Source organism: Rattus norvegicus, chromosome 6 (genome assembly GCF_021556685.1).
Source record: "Rattus norvegicus strain SHRSP/BbbUtx chromosome 6, alternate assembly SHRSP_T2T, whole genome shotgun sequence".
In the NCBI taxonomy this organism is placed as follows: domain Eukaryota; kingdom Metazoa; phylum Chordata; class Mammalia; order Rodentia; family Muridae; genus Rattus; species Rattus norvegicus.
This window is the reverse complement of record NC_141539.1, coordinates 144,116,369-144,141,225: the sequence shown is the minus strand read 5'-3', so window position 1 is coordinate 144,141,225 and position 24,857 is coordinate 144,116,369. Positions and strand designations below refer to the sequence as shown.

Here is a 24,857-nt window from a genome sequence, read left to right as displayed (position 1 = left end):
TAGCTCAGCAGCTAAGAGTGTTTCCTGCTCCAAGAACAGTTGTTTGGTTCCCAACATAGGCATTGGCTGGCCTCACAACCACAGATAACTGTACTCACAAGCACATACACCCAAGCACACGCATGCATATAAAAAAAAGTTAAAGAAATCTAGATTTTTGAATTTGAGAACAAGATCACAACAATCCATTTTTCACAATCCCCCAGATGATCATGCCTCACTCTGAGGGCAGAGAGGCACTGTCCCAAATCCCTACAGACACTGACGAACAGATTGCTCTGGAAAAGCAACCTCACGTGTAGAATTCTGCTTTTTCTAACAGGCACATCTTGAGCCAGAGTTAGAGCTGTTTGGAACATGTAGGCTTTACTTCAGAGATACTAACCTTGAGGGCAGCCCTCAAATTCAAACTCCTGAGTCTCTGGGTCTTTGAAACAGGGATGCTGCCCACTCCGCTGGGGTGCCCTGAGGAGAGGCTGGAAAGCCCTGAGCCAGAGGCTGGTGCTCAGCAGAAACTCAGTGTTTTATTCTCCTTCAACTAATGAGAATCTGGAATGAAAAAAATTATGTATGTATGTATCTATGAATATATGTATCTATGTATGTATCTATGTATGTATGTATCTATTTATGTATCTATATATGTAGCTATCTATGTATGCATATATGTATCCATCCATCCATCCATCTGTCCATCCATCCATCCACCAGGTCTCATGTAGTCGGGCTAGTCCTAAACATACTGTGTATCCAAAGCAAGCCTTGAACTTGCTGGAGATTCTTAATCTTGGTAGGACTTATAGCTTCAATTTCTAGAAAGCATCCAATACTTACTTTATACATTCCTTGTTTTAAGGCAAATGGGTGAAGAGCAGTCCTAGATTTAAAGATGGCTGCTGGCCCGAGCACAGGCCGTTTAACTCATTTTAGCCTGATCCTAGGCACAACATGCCTCCACAATGGCCAAAACTCTACAGCATTCTGAAGTGCCCTGAACATGAGTTCATTTTCCCAGTCGACCTCTGATGATTGTAAAGTGTCAAGCCCACTGCCAGGAACAGTTGGGGACAAAGTTCTGTCGTCAACTGGTGTAAGAAAATCACTTGTGTGTGTAGATATTATTGAGTGTGGGATTCGACTGACTAAAAGATTAGCGCCATAACACATGTGTGAGAGCAGATTTAATATGGCAAGAAGATGTAGTCCCTGCACTTTGCATTTTAGATAGTAATACTACTGACCCCAGAAAAACATGTGACAATGACCACATCCACCTAGTCTAAAGAAGAAATGAAATGAAGGGTGTCTCATCCAAAGAGCTTACAAATCACATGATAGGGAAGTTGGTGTTTTAATAGAGTTTTATTGCTGTGAAAAGACACCATGATCACAGGAACCCTTATAATGGAAAACATTTCACTGGAGCTGGCTTCCAGTTTCAGAGGTTTATTTTATCATCCTCATGTCGAGAAGCTTGATGGCACATAGGCAGACTTGGTGCTGGAGAAGGAGCTGAAAGTTTTACATCTTGATCCACAGACAGCAGAAAGAGACTGTGTGCTACACTGGGCATAGCTCACGAAAGCCTCAAAGTCTGCTTCTACAGTGACACACTTCCTCCACCAAGAGCAGACCTACTCCAACAAGGCCATGGCTTCTAATAGTACCACTCCTTATGAGCCAAGCTTTCAAACACGTGAGTTTAGGAGGGCCATACTTATTCAAACCATCACATTGGACATGTGCAAGGACCAAAAGTAGTACCTGCATTAAGATGACAGGGTGCTGTTGGTGTGCAGCCACAGAGGTCACCTAGTTTAATTAATGATAAAGTGACCAGTGGCCTTAGGGCCCAGAATGATGAATGATGGTTTGCCAACTAGACCTTCAGCTTCAGCCAACATTTACCAAAGGGCTGCCAGGCGTTAGGTGCTTTGAGATGCATGGTTTCATCTGAAGCTCAGAAGCACTTTTATCATTATCTGCTTTTTTACTGATGAGAAGGAAAGTTGTGGGACTTGGGGGCACTGGGTCAACACGTAACCAGCTGCAAGCGAAGCCAGGACACCACCTTGATTTTCTGGCTCTGAGTCCAAGGTTGTTTTATATCACAGATGTTTCCTTCCGAAAGACCAGATGAGTATTTTATCAGTGAGTCAGGACTTCCATTACCCATTATTCAAATGACCCAAAGAAGACACACAAGGCTTAAGAAATACATTGTTATAAGCCACTCATTCAGCCACTGGCCATAAGAACGGAGGAGACACCTAGGTTGATATGGCCCCTGAATGGGGCTGCAGCATTATTAAGGGGATCTGGTGTCTGCCATGTTAGGACTCAGGCTGTCTAAATATCCAACATGAGCCAAACTGGACGATAGGAGGATTTCTGATAAAAGCCAGCCTTCCTCAGGAACTTGTGAAACCAGTTCCCATCTGCCGGAAGGAGTCAGTTCCCTGACCTCTGGCAGAAGGACACATGGCACCTGTGGCCGCATGTCAAAGCCTATGGTGGCTTCCTTCAGCATCACATAGCCTGTTACACATCTCAAAGCCTCCACCCTAGTATGCTGGCTTCTTTCTTCCCTAGGCTTCCTTCCACCCAGATACTGTTCTGTCCTCTCAATAAAGACAAGGTTCCCCCACCCCCACCCCCACCCCTGCTATTCTCACCAGGCTCCCTCTATCTCTGGTTATTCTCCCTTCTCTCCCAGATAGCCCTGGGCATGCTGACTAGGCTGGCCACGCTCAGTCTACTTCTTTTTCTCGCTGCTCTGGACTCTTTCAGATGCGTCTGGCTGTTCTCTCTCTCTCATATCTACTATAAAAACCTTAACCATATGAGGGAGCAGTCATGTCAGCAGTTTCTTTACAGCATCCTCTTACATACATGCTATCTGTCCATCTACCTGTCTCCCCCAAGAGGAGAGACTAGCAGTCCAGTTCAGTAGTATCGGGATAGCAGGAGCGGTGGCATAACACAACTCAGAAGGAGAGACCAGGGCCAACAGGAATGCCAGGAGAAGTTCTCAGCTGTGCCTCTCTCCGTGAAGCAGTGAAGACTCGAGACCAACAAGCAGTGAGCAGCTAGCTCTACACGCGAGCAAGCCAAGCTCAGCCTCTGTCACTCTCCGAGGAGTCCTATTTATACTCAGCACACGTCTTCCCTCAGTATGAGAGTTTGTGTCCGCTGACATCACTCTGCCAATCGGCCCAAGCCCAAGGAAGTGGCAAGAAGGCACAGCATATCACCAGAAATTTTTTGGCGCATTTCTCTTTATGGAGTCCTGACAAATGCAGCTCAACTATGCAGTGTAAGGCAGAACAATACATGCACGTGGGTAGCAAAGAGTCCTTCATCACGTGTCCTTTCATGTGCTTGCTTTAGCAGAAATCCTCCCTCTTGTGTCTGCTCCAGTGAAATGTTCCTTCGAGTGTCTGCCCCAGCAAAACACCATCCAACACAACTGACTTTCCAAAGAACCCTTGAGTTTCCACTTCAGGCCTTTCTTGCTTTTACCTGCTCCTTCCTTCCCTCCTTCCTTCCTACCTACCTTCCTTCCTTCCTTCCTTCCTTCCTTCCTTCCTTCCTTCCTTCTTTCCTTCCTTCATCCATTCATCCAGACAATCATCTACACAGTGCTAACCCAAACAAATTTAATTGATTTTTATTTATTTTAATTTACTTTTTTGGTGTTTGTGCTATGCGTATGTGTGTGTTTGTGTGTGTGAATCTATGTGTGTTCATATGTATGTGCTCTCTGTGTGTGTATTGTGTGTGTTCTCTCTGTGTGTGAATGTGTTCTCTGTGTTTGTGTGTGTGAGTCTGTGTGTGTGCATGTGCATGTGCTCTGTGTGTGTTCTATGTGTGCTCTGTGTGTGCTGTGTGTGTGCTCTCTCTCTGCATGTGTGTGTGAGAGTCTCTGTGTGTGAATGTGTATGTGCTCTGTGTGTGTTCTGTGTGTGTGTGTGCGCTGTGTGTGTTCTCTCTGTGTGAATGTGTTCTCTCTGTGTGTATGTTTGTGTGAGTCTGTGTGTATGTGTGTGTATGTGCTATGTGTGTTCTCTGTGTGTGTGTGAGTCTGTGTGTGTGTATGTGCTCTGTGTGTGTGCTGTGTGTGTTCTCTGTGTGCTGTGTGTGTGCTGTGTGTATGCTTTCTGTGTGTGCTGTGTATGTGTTGTGTGTGTGTGCTCTGTGCGTGTGCTGTATGTGTGCTCTCTCTGTGTGTTCTCTGTGTGTGCTGTGTATGCTGTGTGTGTTCTCTGTGTGTGCTCTGTGTGTGAGTCTGTGTGTGTGCATGTGCATGTGCTCTGTGTATGTGTTCTATGTGTGCTCTCTGTGTGTGCTGTGCGCTCTCTCTCTGCATGTGTGTGTGAGAGTCTCTGTGTGTGAATGTGTATGTGCTCTGTGTGTGTTCTGTGTGTGTGCTGTATGTGTGTGTGTGCTGTGTGTGTTCTCTCTGTGTGAATGTGTTCTCTCTGTATGTTTGTGTGAGTTTGTGTGTATGTGTGTGTATGTGCTGTGTGTGTTCTCTCTGTGTGTGTATGTGCTCTGTGTGTGTGTGCTGTGTGTGTGCTTTCTGTGTGTGCTGTGTGTGCTTTCTGTGTGTGCTCTCTGTGTGTGCTCTGTGTGTGTGTGAGTCTGTGTGTGTGTATGTGCTGTGTGTGTTCTCTGTGTGTGCTCTGTGTGTGTAAGTCTGTGTGTGTTTGTGTATGTGCTCTGTGTGTGTGCTGTGTGTGTTCTCTGTGTGCTGTGTGTGCTTTCTGTGTGTGCTGTGTATGTGTTGTATGTGTGCGTGTGCTGTGTGTGCTCTGTGTGTTCTCTGTGTGTGCTGTGTGTGCTCTCTGTGTGTGCTGTATATGTGTTGTATGTGTGTGCTCTCTGCATGTGCTCTCTGTGTGTGCTGTGTATGTATACAGATATGTGTGTGAGTACGAGTGTCCACAACCACACACGCCTGTCCAGAGGCCAGGGATTCATGTTCTCTATTGTTCGCCATTTCAGTTTTGAGACAGAGTCTCTCTCTGAACCTGGAACATGATTTTTTTGGTTAGACTGGCTAACTGGCCAGGCCCCAGTCTATCTTTGCCTTCCTACCTTTGGAGTTATAGTCAAATACAGCCTAATTTAGCTTTAATGTGGGCTCTGGGGATCCAAATTCAAGTCATCATGTTTATACAGCTGACTAAGCCATTTCCCCTGGTCCCAAATTAATTTTTAATTAATTCCTAATTTTTTTAATTCTTAATTTTTAAAATTCCCACTTTTAAGGTTTTACACACTAATCTCTCTAGATTGTTGAATTATTTTAAAAACCACAAATGTACTACAACTTTAAACAATGCAGTTATAACTTGAGGGAGACAGGAGAAATGGGCTTTTCTTTTTTAATTGAGAAAGGTCTCATTATTTATTTTATTTTTTTCCGGAGCTGGGGACCGAACCCAGGGCCTTGTGCTTCCTAGGCAAGTGCTCTACCACTGAGCTAAATCCCCAACCCGGGCTTTTCTTTTTAAACACACAAAGGTGGGCTATGAAAGGAAATCCAGCCTTATGATATCTGTCTAATGGCGCATCCCAGGCCAATCTGACTAGGATATGGAAACAAATTCACTGAAATATATCCAGTTTACCATATCGTGCTTCCCCGGGAGCCAAAAGCCCTGGCTCCCTACGGGTTAGCCACAGCACACGGGACATGCAGTGGGATCAGTCAGAAGACAAGGCTGACAGTAACAGAACAGAGGGAGAATAGAAGAAGACTTAGAACTAGTGGGTACAGGGCAGAGGAGAAAACTTGGCGGGAAAGCGTAGCTGGCACGCAGGCCCTCAAATACAAGGTGTGGTTGCCAAGAAAGAAGAGGCTGACCTTAGAGAATTGCTGGTCTCAGCTCTGTGAGATGTGTCCCCGCTGAGACAAACACCGCCGGGACCCTCCGCTTCCCTTTGCCTCAGTGGGCTTGGTTACAGCACAGAGGAATAAAACTTCCCTCCCTTTCTCAGCGGTGTACGGTCTCCTGGCAGCGCCCTCTACTGGCAGAGGCCAACATGGAGCCGCAGGCAACAGAGCCCCGGAAGTCTTCAGGACTCAAAAGAAGAAGAAAGGTGGAGTATGGGTGCAAGCAGAGAAATTGAAACCAGAAAAGCGTGTCGAGAGAAAAGTACAGTTAAAAGATTGAGGTATACACAAGAAGTACAAATGACTCTGTCTCTTCTCCAAATGAGTACGGAGATGGGGGACTCTACGCTGGGTCCTCTGTTTACACCTTGGGATTCTGTGTGATTAAGCAGAAGCTAACTGTTCCTTGCACTGGTTCCAGTGAGTCCTGGTTGCCTCTGTGGCTGCCTGGGAGCCCCTGCCTGGTGCTCAAGGAGCAGGAGGGACTCTGGAGGTGAGAGTCCCTTCCTCCATTCTGTGGCAGTTGCTCATCCTGACACTAGCCCTGAACAACATGTTGTGCTTCCTTTGGTCCCTGTAGGAAGGCCGGGGGTTAGGTAGGAGGAGTGAGCACTCTGAGTTTTCACATCGCTGCTGTTTGGAAGTGCAGTGACTGCAGACAGCGCCCAGCTGGCCCACGTGCTCCTCCAACACTCCCAGCAGTATTCAGCACTGTGGTAAGACAACAGTGGAGGGAGAAATTTGTGTCGCTGCCAACCAACTGTGACGGGATTACTTCAGAATCATTCTCTGTTGGCTTTCTCAAATGAAACTCTCTGCTCTGTTCTACAAAGCATGCCATTACTCATCTCAGACCGGTTTGAAGGGAGCCTCTGAATGTGCGATGGGCAGACAGGGTCCTGGCCAGGAAGAGACAGTGGGATGTACCCATCACCACTGACTAAATATGTGGGAAAGTCTCTTGATCTTCGCCGCTCCCTTCACCGGCCACTTTCTTCCCACACACCACACACTCATAGCGAAGGGACTGTGGTTTTAGTCACCGGCCTCAAGGGGAAGTATAAATGGATCTGTCCATGCTGGTCGGCACTGTTAAGGGGGACAAGAGCATGGGGAATAGTTACGGATCCTGTCTGCACAGCTTATACCCACAGCTTTTCTCTAGCAATTCCGTTTGTATTGCCTTTTCATTAGAGTATCAAATACCGCCAACGTGCACACAATGGTCACTTTGTGTGCAAACAGGTGTGCAGGTGTGTGTGCTTCCACATGTACTTGTGTGGGCCAAAGGCCGATCCCAGGTCACTTTCTCCTGCTGTCCCCACCTTATGTAAGTCAGAGACTTGCTGAGTCCAGAGCTCACTCTATGGCTGAACTGTCTGGTCAGCAAGCTCCAGGGACACACCTGCCTCCTGCTGCCCCCAGTGCGGAGGTTGCGGACCTGCCTGTGTGAGCGTACCTGGCTTTTGCATGAGTTTGGGAATCCTGGGTCTTTAGCACTAAGTCACATCCCATCTTACCTAAATATATGTCTACGTATTTACCCTTCCATCAAAACATAACATGTCAAATATTCCCCCAAGCCTCCCTGTGCTCTTTTCTTAGTATCTATCCTTGCCCCTGGGTGCAATCATTATTCTGACTTCGATCGTGGTGAATTTGTCTGCTCATACACTTCACATAGTGAAATCTTAGAGGACATGCTATATTGCTTCTTTCACTCAACAGTGTCTGTGAGGTTCATCCCAAGTAGCCCTCTTCCTCATTTCTGGGCAGCATTTATTCCATTGGCCTTTTGGGTGGTTTCCAGTATTGGCTATTGTGATCTTTAATAATGATTAACTCCTTGAAGGATCTAGAGTTACACGGGAGATAAACTTTACTGTGGGGGGCTTTTGAGATCAGGTTAACTGTGATAAAGACGCCCACCTTAAATGTGGGTTCTTTTCCGTGGCTGGGGGCCTGTACTAAATCCAGAATCCATCTTTCTGTTTCCTGACGGTCTTAGTTACGGTTTCTATTGCTGATGTGAAACACCGTAAATCAAGGCGGTTTAGAGAGGAAAGGGCTTATTTGGGTCTGCATTTCCATATCACTGTTCATCATCAAAGGAAGTCAGGACAGGTATTCAAGCAGGGCAGGAACCAGGAGGCAGGAACTGATGCAGAGGCCATGGAGGGGTGCTGCTTGCTGGCTTGCTCCTCATGGTTTGCTCAGCCTGTTTCTTATGGAACCCAGGACCACAAGCCCAGGACCCACCATGGGTATGGCCCTCCCCATCAATCACTAATTAAGAAAATACTCTATAGGCTTGCCTACAGATGGAACTTACTGAGACATTTTCTCTGTAGTAGAACCAATTTAAACCTATCCCCAACTAGCTTACAAAAAAAAAAAAATGAGACCCAGACTGTGGTTATTTTATTTGGCTTTGACAATTACTGGGATGGAGGGGAACTCCTAGTTACTTTTAGCTGCCCTGGCTACCTCCCCCAGTGGTGTATCCCAGATACTTGTTGTTTCTCCTGGCCATGTGCTAATGGTCCATCCACCCTCGTGGCAGCTTCCTCCTCTGCTCTCATTCTTCCTCCTTCTCCTCCTGGTCTCTCCTCGCTCCTCTCTCTTCTCCACCTCGATCAGGTAAATCAAAACCCACTTCCTTCTAATCCCCCCAGCTGAGGCTCCCTCCTCTGAGGACTCTGGTTTGTGTCAAATTGACATAAAACGAACCAGAATGACTGCCCATGGCTGTAATAGGAGCAGCTGCCCGAGGCTCCTCCTGCCCTGATGTTTCCTGGAACTGAGTCAAGGCAAACCTGTTCCTCCTTAAGTCACTTTGCCAGTCAGTTAGGTTGTCACAACAGCTGGACAAGTAACAATGTCAGCGATTCTGAATGGAGTTTCTATGGACACTCTTGTGCATTCTGGATACACACACACACACACACACACACACACACACACACGAATAAAGTTGTACCATAACCATGCAGAAAACGCAATAAACAAGCAGACATGAAGAACAGTCACCCACCCCTGGGAGCAGAGAGTGAGCAGAAAATCCATCTTCTACGGCTGCCATGGCCCACAGAGGGGCAGAGAAGTCACTGTGGTATTTACTGCACTAACGAAACCTTCTGTGAATCAGCCTGCTTGAGAAAGCTATCATGGGGCAGTATCTTACTAAGGATACTTACAACAAAACTGAATAATGGCACTGACCGGGCCCTGCAGAGGTGAGCACTGTAGAAGCTATGCTTGCTGTGGGAACTCGTCCTCAGGAAAGCGGCTCCTGCTGCAGGGGCTGCACACTGGACAAGCGTAGGGCCTGGCTGGTGAGCGCACCGTAACTGGAAACCAATCTCTTACGCCAACCACAGTTGCATCAACAGTCTGTACTGGCCAAGCTTCAGGACGGGCTGGGTCGGATGCTTTATCGTGGATGAGCAAAAGTGTGTGTCTTCTTTTCGTGTGCACTGGGCATTTGCATGTTCTCTGTGGCAGAAAGCGTGTTCTGTTCTGCTGTTAATTTGGGGGGAAGAGGGGGCGATCTGTGTATTGTTTATCCGTAGTCGTCGGACACATAAGAACTAAGAGAATTACCACTGACAGTGTGAATTTCTCTGACGCCCTCTGCACTCTCACACTCCACTGGTATTCAGTCTTCGACTCTCCTCCTCTTGTTTTTAATACCCTCCAATGATATCACAGCATAGGAGATGCTGATGGCTGTACGCCCACCCCCTCTCTACCCCGGGCTCCCTTCACTCTCCCACTTGAGACCTGCATTTTGGCCAAGATGACACTTGAACCTGCAGAACCTGCAGGTCTTTGTATCCGTTGGCAGTTTTGTTTGGTAAATATTTTTCCCCCTTATGATTAGTTCGTGCTTGTCCTCAGATCTGTCAAAAATTAAAGTCCTTAAGCTCCCCTTGAGAAATTGACCCCTTAAGAATGTGACGAAAGCAGGTCACAGAAATCCACATTTACATTAGAACCCAGGGCGATGATGACAAAGACAGCATTCTTTTTTTTTTTTAATTGAAAATAAATCTTTAACATAGTCTTTTTACTGATTATTTGGAAATTTCACATAATGTGTCCTGATCATCATGCTTACTTCTTAGTCCTCCCAAGTCCACCATCCCCACCCTTGTGACCACACACACACACACACACACAAAGCAAGATTACTTTGTGTTGTCCATATAGTTACCAAAGCATGGACAAACACTCAGTGGCCAGCCCCTTAAAAAGCGAGACCTTCCTGACCTTAACCCCCACCAGTAGCCAACTGCTGTAGAGAACTACACTTCTGTATCCTTATCACAAATTTTCAGAGTGCCCTTTGATGACTCCCTGTGTAGTTTGTTACTTTGGGGACGGGGAGAGTGTCACAGCAGTGGTAACCTGGGCTACAAACATCAACTTTGCCTTGGCTACAGCAGAACCACAAACACAGACAAGTTCTCTGGTGGCAGCAGGGACCAGAGATATCATCTATGTCCCTCTTAACTATGAGAATTCGGTCATAGACACCGCATAGACAGAAGAAGCTTCCTTGTCCTTTACAGTCAACAGGGGCATGGATCATGGAGTCGACCATGGCCTTTGGTGCTAGCACATGCCACAGACCTCAGCATGGTATCTGGCAGCAGCCTGGCCCATGAACGTCAACGTGAATTCAGGCAGCATTACGAACCACAGACATCTGCAAGACCTTTGGTGGTGACATGGGTCACAGACATCAACTTTGCCTTGGCTACGGCAGAACCACAGACACAGACAAGGCCTCTGGAGACAGCAGGGACCAGAGATATCATCATGGCTTCAGGCAGCAGCACAGGCTACCACATCTTTGTGGCCTTGGGTGGGATCACAGCCCAAGGACATCAACATGCTCCTGGATGTAGCAAGACCACAGACTCAGAGATGGGCCCTGGTAGAAGCAGGGACCAGGGACATCAACATGGCCTGAGGCAGACGTACAGGGTACAAACATCAACATGCCCTCCAGTGATAGCTCAGGTCCCAGACATCAACATGGTTCAGCCTCTCTCCACTGCATATGCACCTCTCTGTGCCCCCACCCTTCTCACCCCTGCATTGCAAATCCACCAGTCTCAGTGGTGTTGGAAGCTGCAGGACATCACTCTATATTTTTTGTCCTCACATCTCTAAATGCAAATACTCGTTACCACAAGTCCTGGTCTGGCTCAAGGCCTCTGGACTTTGAAGCACCACATATACTGGGCTTCTTTGATCACAGTGCTTGCTGTTCATTTTTTTAAGCTGTCCTTTTCTTTTTTTCTTACTTGCTGATGGTCCTACAGAAAGAGGCGTTTGCTCTTGCTCAACAGGTATACACCATGTAAATATATTTTCCCAATTAGTAGTGCCTAATTGGGAACATTTTAAAAATATTTTTAGAGACAGAAAATAAAAGTCCTGTTTTTTTTTTCTACCTATACACAGTTGCTCCTAAGCTAAGAGTTAAGACCACACAGTCAATGGTGAAGTAGAGTAAATTAATCTTTTGAAATTGCCCTGTGCCCTTGAAACACCATGCCAAGAGCAAATTGAGAAGGAAAGGGTTTATATCATTCACAGTTCCATAAACTAGTCCAGCAAAGGCAGCGAGGGAGGAAACTCAAACAGGGCAGGAACCTACAGGCAGGAGCTTAAGCAGAGGCCATGGAGAGGTTCTGCTTGTAGGCTTTCTCCCTGTGGTTTGTTCAGCTTACTTTCTTATAGAACCAGGACCACCAGCACAGGGATGGCCCCGGCCACATGGACTGGGACCTCCCCCACCACAGGCTGGGACCTTCCCTTATCAATTGTTAATGAAGAGAACACCCTACAGGCTTGCCTATAGTCTGACCTTAGGTCTTAGGGAGATAATTTCTCAATTGGGGTTCCTTCCTCTCAGTTGACTCTAGCTGGTGTCAAGTTGGAATAAAATTTGCCGGCATTTTTAGTAACTATTTGAACAGTTAAAATAATTTGTCTTTCTTTGCTCTGTCAGCTCAGCTACTGAAGTCAAGACCAGGAAATGATGCAGGACCTAGTTTGCATATGAAAATTCCTCTTCGGTAGAATCCAATTGTTATCTTCCTTTTTCCAGAAAGGGCAGCATTGAAAATTGATGGGGAGATAACAGAACTCCTCAGCGTGTAGATGATTCCTGTCCTTTCTTGTCTCAATGTTCTCCTTCCTAACAAGAAGGGCCTTGAAAGCAGTAACTACTGTGTGCTGTGTACCCCATGAGCACCCCTGAAGTTGTTCATTGACTGAATCACAGTAACTATTTAATTCAAACATTTAAGAAGAAAAGAGGTGTGTATGGGAGGTTTGCTCATATGTTTTGGCATTGATGTAGATAAGGGAAGAAAGGCATGGGAGCTATTTGTGAAATAGGAGTCCCAGCACCGGCCTTTGAAGGCGAGGAATGGCTGGACAAGGAACTGTCTGGTTTAACCAGGAGGGAGACGGGGGGCTGATAACAAAAGAGAAAGAATGAAGAGTGATGCCAAACAGACAGGGAGAGCTGAGCATGGGGCAGCAGCCTGGCACCCTCAGCAGTGCTGGCCAGTTCCAAACACATGTGAGCCTTACCGAAGACTGTTGAAATCACATACACGACGTGTGCAGGTGCCACTGCAGACTTACTGACTCAGAATAAATCGGGCCAGGCTGTGATTTTTTTTTTCTAAACATTCCAGAAGAGTTTGCTGTATGATGGACCAAAGCCAAGCTGGGGGTGGGGAGGGCTGCTCTCAAACTGACCCTGGAGAGTATGTGAAGAAAAGTGTGACTCACGTAAGTTCTCTTGGGGAAACCTGAGGGCCCACCAGCAGAGCTGTGGTTTGTCCTGAGCTAGGCTACTGGGACTGAGAACCCTCTTTCACTGTAGATAGAGAATCAGCCACAGGGAGTTATGGTCTGAAGCAAGGATACAAACAAGGAACCGAGAAACAGAAGAGGTGATGAGCCTTAAGTAAAAAGCCACAAGCCAAGAGTGCCTCTCTGCTACGGTCCTTACAACTAGCCATTGCACCTGTTTTACTCCCTGTGTAAAACTACCTTACTACCTTGTAGTAGTCCATGTCAGAAGGCGACCTACCACGTATGAGGACATAACCATGTAGACTAGAAAATCCATTTTTGGAGTAGGTGACATTACTAGTTAACTCAGCTCAACTCTACATTTTCAAATTTAATATACATAGTATTAAAATTCCATATATATACACATATGTATAAATGTGTGTGTGTGTGTGTGTGTGTGTGTGTGTGTGTGTGTTTATACTGGGGAGATGTGCACATCCCAAGGCACACAGGATCTGCTGTGGGAATTGGCTCTCTGCACTCAGTGGGTTCTGTGGTTAGAGCTCAGGTTATCAGGTTTGGCCATCTTGCTGGCCCTGCCTCAACTCTGACGCTACCTGCTTCTCTGGTTTATACCATTTTCAAGACAGGAAAGAATAATTAGTTTAGAAGTTCTCTGAAAATCCATCTTGTTGATGCCAACATGCCTGGGGGCGGGGGTCACGTGTTTTATGAGAGCCCAGCTAACAGTTGGTAGCAAGGCTTGGGTTGAGGGATATCAGAGACTTTTAAAGTTGATTGCAAGGCCCTCATCTGCCCAGACAAGGGCATGGTCTTAGAAAACAGACGAGGTTAAAAGGCATGTAATTATGGCTATTATTCTCCACTAATATCTGGGGGATCCAGGCTCCGAAGAACCAGTTAGAGAAACCAGCTCTGTAGCCATCCCCCCATAGCCACACTCATTCAACCAGTTGGGGGCTCAGCTTGTAACAAGTCTGGATGACGTGTTCTGAGATCCTGTTTGGAAAGGCTTACTTCTAAGAACAGGAGACAATGAAATCTAACCCTAGACTAAAAGTTGCGTCATCTTGGCAAGGGAGGGCTGATCTACTCATCCGGTAAACATTTATTAGGTGGCAGCTAGGTGCCAGGCTGGGCTATGTGTAGCTTAGGTGCCAAAAATCACGAAGGATGAACACAGGATTCTGCCTTCATGGAGCACGGTCTAAGAAACAGGAAAGCCTAAGTTAGGGTTCTAAAGTACAAGGAAGAGAAAGGAAGAAGTGTTGGGGGGGGGGGGGGAAGTGTCAGAGAAAGTTGCAATTAAGGAATGTTTAAGGAGCGGTGGGACCAAGGATAACCAGAAGTCATACAGAGTATCGAGTGAGAGGCGATAGTATACACTTCTTCTCAGCGCTTGGTAGCCATAGCAAAGCTGAAAACCAAGGCTTTCCCTTTGGGAGAGCCTGTGGTTCTGGACTGACCAGAACACTGTTGGGTAGACCAGTCAAGGTGAAAGAAAGCATTTCAGGCAATACATACTCCATAAGCAGAGACACAGAGGCCAGGAGAACAAGAGCCCCAGAGGTAGATTAACTCGGATTTTAAAGCACATGAGACAGACTAGAAAGTTGTTTTTGTTTCCTGTTTTTCCCCCACATCCCGCCAGATGGAGTTTTTCTATGTAGCCTTGGCTATCCTGAAACTCGCTCTGTAAACAAGGCTGTCCTCAAATTCACGGAGATCTACCTTCCTCTGCTTTCCAAGTGCTGGGATTAAAGACATGCTCCACCACCATCCAGGGAGCCTGCAAGTTTTAGTCCTCAGACCCCATGCAGAAAAGTGGGCAGTGATTCCTGTGCTGGAAGAAGCAGAGACAGGCAAACGCCCAGGGCTTGCTGCCAGCCAGCCTGGCCCACTTGGACAGTTCCTCATCAGTGAGAGACGTTGTCTCAAGAAATGTAGTGGGAGCCTGGAGAGATAGATGGCTCGGCAGTTATGAGCATCAGCTGCTCTTGCAAAAGACCAGAGTTCAGTTCCCAAAATCCTCTTCTACTTCAGGTGGCTCAATTGCAACTACCTGTAACTCCAGCTTCAGAGGATCCAGCACCCACTCCCCATACACATAAATAAAAGTAAAGTAAAATAATCTTTAAAAAAACAAACAAACGAGGTAGACAGCGTCTGAGGAATGATAGGTTATTCTCAATCTTTCCTGTCCACGGGAATATACGCACACATATTAAGTCAGTGCACACAGCAATGGAATAATAACAATAACAACAACAATCATCATCATCATCATCACCATGATGGCCAGGAACTTAGTCATGGACTGTGCCCTGTGGCATGCCACTCAATGCCAGCTGCCATCCTGCAGGAGACACACAGAAAAAGTTGTGTTGAAGGGTGTGTATGTGAAAGGATGAGACTTTGCTCTTGGAAATGTCACTGAAGCTAGTCCTTGGTATATAAGCTCCTGGGGACCATGTCGCACAACAATTGAGAGACCACCTACAAAGCTAAGGCGAGAACAGAAAGCAACGAGGTAGAGAAGGCTCACGTGTGGAGCTACTCTGTGGCCCTGGTGTGTCATCTGGCTGAGCTGTCTGAAGACACACGTGTGGGGCTGCCCCATGGCCCTGGTGTGCTGCCTCCCACTGCCTGAGCTGTCTCCGTTCTCTCTGAAGCAGGTTTGCTGGTGGTACACCTCAGCTGGCCAGTGTTAAATGACTGCCCATTTGTTTTGAAAATGTCTCTAATTTTGTGACAGGTAGAGTCAGAGAAAGCTGGGGATACCTGACAGTCCAGGAACAGTCTCTGGATTTCTTTTCTGTGTCTTGAACACAGCTTCAAGTTTTCAATTTTAAAGGAATCACTTTAGAAGTTGACCCTGGGGGACCCCAATGGAGGAGTTAGAGAAAAGACTGAAGGAGCTGAAGGGGTTTGCAACACCATAGGAAGAACAACAACATCAACTAACCAGACCCTGCCAGAGATCCCAGGGAGTCATGGAGGGACCCATGATTCCAGCCACATATGTAGCAGAGGATGGCATTGTCCAGCATCAGTAGCAGGAAAAGCCCTTGGTCCTGTGAAGGCTCATTTCCGCAGTAGGGTAATGCCAGGGTGTTGAGGTTGGAGTGGGTGGGTGGGAGTAGGGGCATCCTCATAGAAGCAAGGGGAGGGGGAAGGGTATGGGAGAGAGGAGGGAAAGGATAACATTTGAAATGTAAATACATAAAATATCCAAAAAAAAAATAAAATTAAATTAAAAACAACTTGACCTTGTGTTTGCAAAATGCCCCAGGTTCTAGTAGGTGACATGACAGCGTGACCTGAATAAAGAAGTCTTTCCATTTTTATCCCTTATCCTGGAAATGCCTGTTTCAACAAACATAGCTAAATGTGACAAAGATTGTGACTTCTATGTGCCTTCTGGTTTGGGCACTCAACACACATCTCTGCTGTCGCTAAGGAAGCAAGCCAGGCTGTGTCACACTTCAATGTTAGGCCCACATCCTTCAACTGCTGACCCTTGTAACCATACCATCTCTGTTCTCCATCCCTGAGGACCAGCCTTTGGGTGCTCGCCCATTCAGACTGCAGCCCCACATCCTCGGGAGCACATCCTCGGGAGCACCACCTCGGGAGCACCACCTCGGGAGCACCACCTCGGGAGCACCACCTCGGGAGCACCACCTCGGGAGCACCACCTCGGGAGCACCACCTCGGGAGCACCACCTCGGCTCTTCTCATCGCTGCTCTGCAAAGCTCTCTTCATTCTGTGTTCGTTTCCAGTGGCTTTGCTATGTTGTTCTTTTTGGTAGAGCCTCACTGTGTCATCCTGTCTGGTCTTAAACTTGATTCTCCTGCCTTTGCCTCCTGGGTGCAGGCTCAGTAGTAGCTGTTATTGTTTTCCCAACTTCCTGTAAGCTAGAGTTATCTGAGAAGAGAAACCTCAGTGGAGAAAGTGCCTCCATCAGACTGGCCCATAGGGAAGCCTGTTAAGAATGCTCTTAATTAGTGTTGGAAGGAGGATGAAGCAGCCCACTGTGGGCGTGGTCGCTCTGAGCCGGTTTCCTGGGTTGTATAAGAAAGCAAGCTATGGAAAGCAAGCCAGTAAGCAGCGCTCCTCCATGGCTTCAGGTCCTACCTCAGTTCTTCGTGTGGGTCGGCTGACTATATCTAACTTGTAAGTCAAATGAACCTTCCCCCACTGGCTGCTTCGGGTCGTGGTTTGTATCGCAGCAACGAAGAGCAAACTAAGATGGTGCTGGTTGGTTCTAGTGCTCTCAAATCTTTACCAAAAACATATCATAAACATAACCAGGTTTGAGATGAGATGGCAGCGAGTTCCATCTAAATTACCCTCGAAATCAGAATGCAAACCAGAGGGTTGCAGATTACCCACCCGGACGGCACAATTTGGTCCAGGTGGGGCTTGTGCCACTCTGGCTCCAGTTGTTTTCTTGGGAAGTTTAATTTAACGAACTATTAGCTACGAGATAAGGATTATGGACATCGAAGAGAGTCCTGCATGGCACCCTCAGGCTGGCAGTGAGATTAGTTAGGAATGGCCCAGCCACTGCGCCAGAGAGATTTTCTATAGAGCCTCATCTCTGGAGTTGCAGGATAAATCATAGCCGTTGTCAAGAGCACAAGCTGAGGTGCATTGTGGGATCTCACCAGTGGGCAAGAGTGTTAGGGGCTCTGGTCTTCAGTAGGTACAGCTGAGGAGAGGTTACTGCCACGATGAGGCCGCAAAGATGAAAGGGGGCCACGCCCGTAGCTGAGGCAGGTTCCACCTGCTCTCTTTCTACCTGGGCCACCAATCCCAGGGCCACCCAGAAGCTGAGGCGCCTCTTCCTCCAGCGGTGGCCCTCCAGTGCCCTCTACTGGAAACAGAGTATTACTTCTGCTCACTTGTTTTCTTACTATCCTGTGTATTCACATATTGGGGGGGGGTGGGGAGCGGGAAGGGGGCGTGGATGGGGAGGGGAACAACATTATGGAAGAAGGGGAGGAGGATGAGATAGGGGGCTTAGGTCTGGGAAACTGGGAAAGGGAATAACATTTAAAATGTAAATTAAAAAATCCAATAAGAATAACATTTAAAATGTAAATTAAAAAATCCAATAAAAGAAAAAGAAAAAAAACCAAAAAACAAAAAACAAAGGTTTTGAGAGAGAGAGAGAGAGAGAGAGACAGACAGACAGACAGACAGACAGACTCATCATGTAGCCCCCAGAGGCCTTGAAACTTGCTGTGTATCTATATTAAGCTGGGCTCGAATATGTGGCAATCCTCCTGCCTATGCCTTCTTGACAATTTGGATTATAGGTGTGTACCACCATGTCTGGCCAATACATTTTCTTGTTCATTTTAAAGGGGGAATCTTTAGAAGAACCCTGTTCTTTATCCAGAGCCTATATAGACAGGTGTATCTGGACCTGGGAGACAGCACACAGGCTAACATGCTAAGGGCAGCTGGCTGGTGTGGTCACCCCTGGCTCTGATAGTTCCACAACACTGAATGCCCAGCTCTGGGGAAGTTCACACCCCATCCCCCTGGACTTCAAGGACCTATACCCAATATAGGAGTCAAGGTGGCCGTTGGTTGTGAACTGTGGCCCTGAAGGAGGTTGTGTCAGTTTCCAGTGTAGTTTCACTGTGTTCTGTTGTAGGCATGATTGAAGCTAGGGCCTCAGGCGTGTTTGCCAAACATCGGCCCTATCCCCCACTCTCTGGGCTACAGCACCCACCCCCACCCCAGCAGTCTTGAGATGAGGATGCTCCGTGTTCTAATTCCCAGTACCTAAGTGAATTCTCGGGTCAGCACTCCTCCAGCTTCTAACTGGCCTTGCCAGCTCTGTGTCTCTGTTCCTTATTCTGAAGGTTCAGCCCACATGCTCTGCTCCCCACTGTGAGAGTGGCAGGCTCTGCTGCAGGCACCCCTGCAGGCTCCACCTATCTGCGATAGGCTCTCTGATGCCAACTCTGATGCAGGAGTGGTCTATTATTCTTGTTGGTACTGTGCAAGGCCGTAAGTAAGAGCACACATTCTCAAAATGGAAGACCCCTTCTTGCAAAGGTTAGTTAAATCCCAGGTTAAATGTTGGGACCGCAACCTTCTTGACTGTTAAATGGGGTTATAATCACCTGCTCCTGGGACTAAGGAAGCGTTAAATTAAATGATCTGCGTATAGTATTGGATTGTACCACATGTGTGCTAAAACATTAGGTACCAGTTACCATGCCTATGCTATGTTGGCGGCCGTAGCTCAAACGCCCAAGGAAACTACAAGCTAAGTGGTTGCCTTCCTCACCTGTTTGGAATCAGTTATATCTGCTACCATTCCAAGTGCCATTTATTGACAACTTAAAGGAGAAATGAGAGGTAGATTCTTGCCTGGATTCACTCCTGGAGCAGAGAATTCATGAGGATTTGCCTATGATTTTTCTTCTTTCTTTTTAATTCAGTGGATGGTGGTATTCATTATCCACTTGAGGTAGGATTAGAATAAATTAATATTAAAATATTTAAATGTAGAGCAATGTATTGTAAGCGCTATTAGGAAGATTTATCACCTGCAATGAGGACTCAGTGCTCCATTAGTTCCAGAACCTCCCCAGGAAGTTCGGGACCCCAGCTCAGATCATTACCTCAGCCCCCCTCTTCCCCTTTCTGTCCCCAGACTGCCGTCTGGACATCTGTTCTTGGGCTTACTGAGGGCTTGCTCTGCTAACTCACGTGTTGGCTCAGACACCTTCATCCAGCTGTATGTATGCTCCTTGACATTATCAGCCGGTAAGCCATGTCAATGAACAGTTCAGGTGCTACGGCCTGAGCTGAACTGTGCCCTCTTCCAAACTCACAAGGTAATGTCCTAACTCCCAGTACCACAGAGGCTGCTGTACTTGGAGATAAGGATCTAGATGGTGGCAGCTATGTTAAAAATTAACTCATTGTAGTGGATTCTAACCCGACTTTATAAGTATGACTGGCATACTTATAAGAAGCAGAAAATGAGGTACAGAGATAAGAGTGTATGAGCAGATGAGCTACAAAGAGGCAGCCTTCTGCAAGCTTGCCACAGACCCTTCCCCCGTGGTTTCCCCCACTACATGTATCCTGATCTTGGACTTCTGAAAAAAATCTGTTATTCTGAAACAAATCCTAGTCTGACATTTGTTGTGGCCACTTTAGCAAAGGGATACTGTCTAGCAAAACAAAGACATCGAAAACCTCAGTTAGGGGAAACATGTTATATATCCCGGAAGCAAAGCAACTGTGAGTTATGTTTCCAATTAAGGGCAGAGCCAAGGGAGGATTGGAAGTACACACTCAGAACCCACACAGCCTGGCCCAGACCCTGCACTTGCTGTGGTGTCCTAAGCAAGAACATGCTGGAGTAGCACCTCCCTCACAGAGCAGTTGCAAGGACCATAAACTCTAAGGTGAGTGCAGGGGAAGCGTCCAGCACCTGGGACACCTAAAGTGTGGTGGGAGAAGCTGCGGTTACCTGAGCTCTGAAAATGACTAGAAAGGAGATATAATTACAAGTTCTCCCAATCAATTAAGCTCTTGCCAGCATTCCAGAAGACTCTTGATTTGTGAGATATCTTTCTTTAGTCCAGACTTGCCCCTCTGCCCATTTGATCCAAAGGGGTCATGTTTCACTCTTAAGTAGAAAGTTAAGTTTCCTCGGGAAACCCTCAAGGAATCTGCTGAGGGAAAACAGGCTTTGTATGTCTAACTAGAGGTGTGCATGTGTGAGTGTGTACATGTGTTAATCACATGTCCGTCGATGGACCTCATTCCCATTTGTAAAACTGGGATAAATATACACACATATCACATAGACATGGACACGCGAACACATTCATCTTCACTATGACCTTTCATTAAAACAGCACGTTAGCGAGATATAAAGTCACTACTCACCACAAAACCTTTGAATCCTTTCTACAGCTTTTTCGTGTTTATTCAGAAATTCCTTTGATGATCAACTCCAATTTTAGAGTGAAGCTGATTCCTGAAAACAAGTGAGCCGGGAGCATCAGAGAAACAAAAGTTCTTCTATAAAAAACTCTCACTTCACAATCTGGACCTGTGCATACTGGAGAGTATCTGTTAGCTATCCAAAGTTCAAACTTAGCCTGAGTATCCTTCTCTCTTTTATTTTCTAAATTAAAACTTTAGAAAACAAAACTTTTATGCCATAAGCATGCCCCCAAGTATTATGTGGAATGTGTCTACAATGAAATTTTGCTAACATGAAAATTAAAATTTAACCTCTTATTCTGTATTTTATTCAACCTATTCTGTGTGCTTTCCAGCTTGATGCAACTCAACAAGGAAGTACTCTTACTAACTCTCATAGGTGAGGCTGGAAGGAGGCTAAATAAATGCACAGGAACTCGGCTTCTTATGTGGGTTCTGGGGAACTGAGTTCAAGCACTCAAACTTACACATCAAGCATTCTACGAACTGAGCCAGCTTCCAGTCCAGTTTCCCTAACCGTTCTATAGTCCTGTATGATATTAACATAGGGCGCCCAAGTGAAAGGTATGAGAATTCTGTGCATCAGGTCTCACAATTTCAGAGTGTAAAGTACCTGAAACCAAAAGGCATTGCCCTTCCTGTATATTGCGCACAAACTCCACAACCATCAATCCATCCACCTACGTGCTTAGTCCACCAAACATCTGGGCTATCTGGTCTGTAGGAATAGGTCACAATTTCATAGTTTGTGTTAATGTATCAGTTCCCTGCTTTCCCTTCATCTTTGTCAGTTCTGTGAGGAATCCGGATATACCCAGATCCTACCAGCCCTTCTTCCAATTCCCAAGTCAGGGTTTCCCGTGAAAAGTAGCTGGTGTCCTTGCCGCCATGGTTACTGAGCCGAGCTCAGTAACTGAGAAAGCTACAGGGCCCAGCTGGGCTATGCCCTTCCTCAGTACTGTCTACCTTTCCTGCATTTGGTTCAGAGAAAATGGACTCCCAGAACATCTGCAGAGCCTTCTAGAACTTCCTGAGCAAGGTGCTGCCAAGGAGGAGTCTTACCCGGTGTGAGAGTCTCAAGGCCTGGTCTTAGGGGTCTTCACTCACTTTATTATTGAGGAGATAACGTCCATCTCTGAATACTGAATGACAAAGTTAAAACCTCCTTTCAGCTGAAGATTCTTCCAAGCCATGGCACTTCATGGAGGTGTACACCTCTTCCGTCTTCCTGCTAAGCAGTTTCTACTTAAAAATAAAATGACAGCAGCAAAACAAAACCCAGAGAACCGTAGAGGTGGCTCACTGGTGGCCGTTCCAGAGGACCAGCGCTCCATTCCCAGAACTCACATGGTGCCTTATAATGTCCTGTAAACCTAGTTCCAGGGAGCAGATGCCCTCTTCTGGACTCCAAAGGCACAAGGCATGCATGTGTTACACAAACACACACATAGGCAAATGCTCACACTCACAAAATAAAATCGAAAAGCTTTAAAAAGGACAAAAACGTTTGCATATATGTACTTGCATGTGTGTAGGTGCACATTCTGCACATGTGAGTGCAGTACATGTGTGTCACTGTGTGAGTGCGCTGGTCGTCACTTGCTACCCTCTCCCTCCATCTTCTTGTATACTCACTGTGCACTCCAGACTAGCTAGCCCATGAGCTTCAGGCAATTCTTATGTCTCCACCACCCATCTCACTGTAGGAGCACCCGGATTAGAGATGCACATTGCTATATCCTGCCGTGTCCAGGGTTGGGGATCTAAACTCAGTCTTCACATCTGTCTGACAAGAACTCCACCCATTGAGCCATAGCTCACTAATGTATTAGACACTTTATGAGGACTAGACTAGTCCCCGACTCTGTGTCCAATTGGATAATATTTAATCATCTGTGACAATTCTAACTATTTAGTTGGTTGTTCTTGGCTTATTTTTACTGGGAAGATGGCCCAGTAGATAAGGAACCCATCACACTAGTGTGAGGACCTGGGTAAGATCCAAGAAAAACCTAGACTTGGTCATGTACATCTCTAATTTCAGTGCTGGGGACAGAGGCAGGCACATCCTCAGACTCCCTGACTAGACAGTCTAGCCAGCTGGTGAGCTCTGAGTATTATCGAAGGATAATGTAGCGAATGATAGAAGACACAAATATCTGGCCTCCACACTCATCTGCACATGTGCACATCAACCCACGTGCACCATTGCACAACATGCACATACACTACACATACAAAATTACAAAAACAAAACAAAATAAAACGTTTTCCTCTGCTTAAAACTAATATTCTTTGACTTAGTGTTATTGTTTTAAAACGTCTGTGTATGTAGGGTGCACACGCGCGCACACATCCATGAATCCAGAAGAGGGTGCCAGATCCCCTGGAGCTGGAATAACAGACAGTGGTAAACCACCAAATGTGGGTGTTGGGAACCGAACTCGGGTCCTTTGCAAGAGGACCGCGTGCTCTTAACTGCTCCTGTTTGTTGCGTGAAATACTAAAAAAATGCACCATCCCTCACTAGACAGGGCACTGGCGGGCCACATGGCACTGGCAGGCTGTTCTCATCTCGATAGACTCTCTGGCTTGGAACTCCCAAAATCTCTCCACCCGACTCACTATGTTCCGACTCACTATGTTCCCACGGCAAGTCGCTGCCACACCAGCCCCACACATTCAAATTCTTGGCTGGCTGGGGTGCCCTGCCACCATACCTTTCTCTGGAACTCAGTTGAGTCACCGCGTGAAGGAAAACACCACACAATCTTAGTTTAGAATCAACAGGTAACTTAATCACTGGGCGCAGGAACTACTAACATCCTAAATAGTAAACCATCCTAAATTAAGTTCTCTGGTAACGGATCCTGTGGATCCACCATCTAACCGAGGCCTCTAGTTGATTACATCTCGTAATCCAAAATCTATCCTCCAAAAAACCCCCACTACTACCTTTTCTCCTCCTTTCTTCCCTCCTCAGACCCGGAAGTCCCGCCTACCCCTCGCCCAGTGATTGGTCCCCTGAAATCTCTATTCATTGGGGAAGGACCTGCTCTCTAACTTTTGCGTGTAATGTGTGTGGCTTTCCCAGAGGTTCCAGGATGCTAAGAGTCCTCTTTCCTTCTTTCCGTTCTCCTTCTTCTGCCTGAGCATCTCTGCGCCCACAGTGTTTCCTACCAAGACAATGATTTAGGGACCCCCCCGACTTTAGTCCCACCTTCAGTTTGTTAGGCAGTCCGCAGCTGTACAACAAAACGGGAGGAGGCCCTAAGGACGTGGGCACAGGAAGTGACAAATGACTTGACATGCCACTTCCTCTTAGTTTCCTGGTTCTTAGAATGGAGGTGATGTTGGGGATGAGCTATTTCCAAAGACTACAAGAACAAGAAAGCGACCTGGAGCAACTGAACCCCTTTACATACCGCATGGTGGTTTTTGCTCAAACTGTAGAGAAAGCAGAACCTGAAACGCAGTTGAGCCATGAGAAGGAGAGCACAGGAGAGGAGGAAGAAAGGCAGGTGAGAACACACACAGACACACATATACACATGCACACATACAGACACACAGACACACATATACACATACACACACCTAGACACACACATGCATACACACACATACACATATATACACACATATACACATATATACACAAAGACACAGACAAACACACATAAACATATACATAGACACACACACACATACACACACAGACACAGACACACATCCAGACACAGACAGATACACATATCCACATACATAGGCACACATATACACACATCCAGATACAGACACACACATATATACATACATACACCCAGATACAGACAGACAAACACATAGACATATACACACAGATGCATACACACATACACACATAGACACAGACACAGACAAACACATAGACATATACACACAGATGCATACACACATAGACACAGACACACACAAACATATATACATACACACACCCAAACACAAACACATACACATACAAACACACACACATACACACATATACATATATACACACACATACACGTACGGAGACACACACACATATATACACACATACATACACATATATATATGCACACATACCCACAGACA

The 24,857-nt window shown here is 46.4% G+C and overlaps 1 long non-coding RNA gene across 1 annotated transcript; it reads right to left on the bottom strand.

The window, feature by feature from the left end:
- Positions 1-1,345: 1,345 nt before the first annotated feature.
- On the bottom strand, positions 1,346-23,722 carry LOC120093171 (uncharacterized). The gene is made up of 4 exons (XR_015622630.1): positions 23,462-23,722; positions 21,849-21,969; positions 20,682-20,772; positions 1,346-3,634 (listed from the first exon to the last, which is right to left on the bottom strand). It is a non-coding gene; the product is annotated as an uncharacterized LOC120093171 (long non-coding RNA).
- Positions 23,723-24,857: the final 1,135 nt, after the last annotated feature.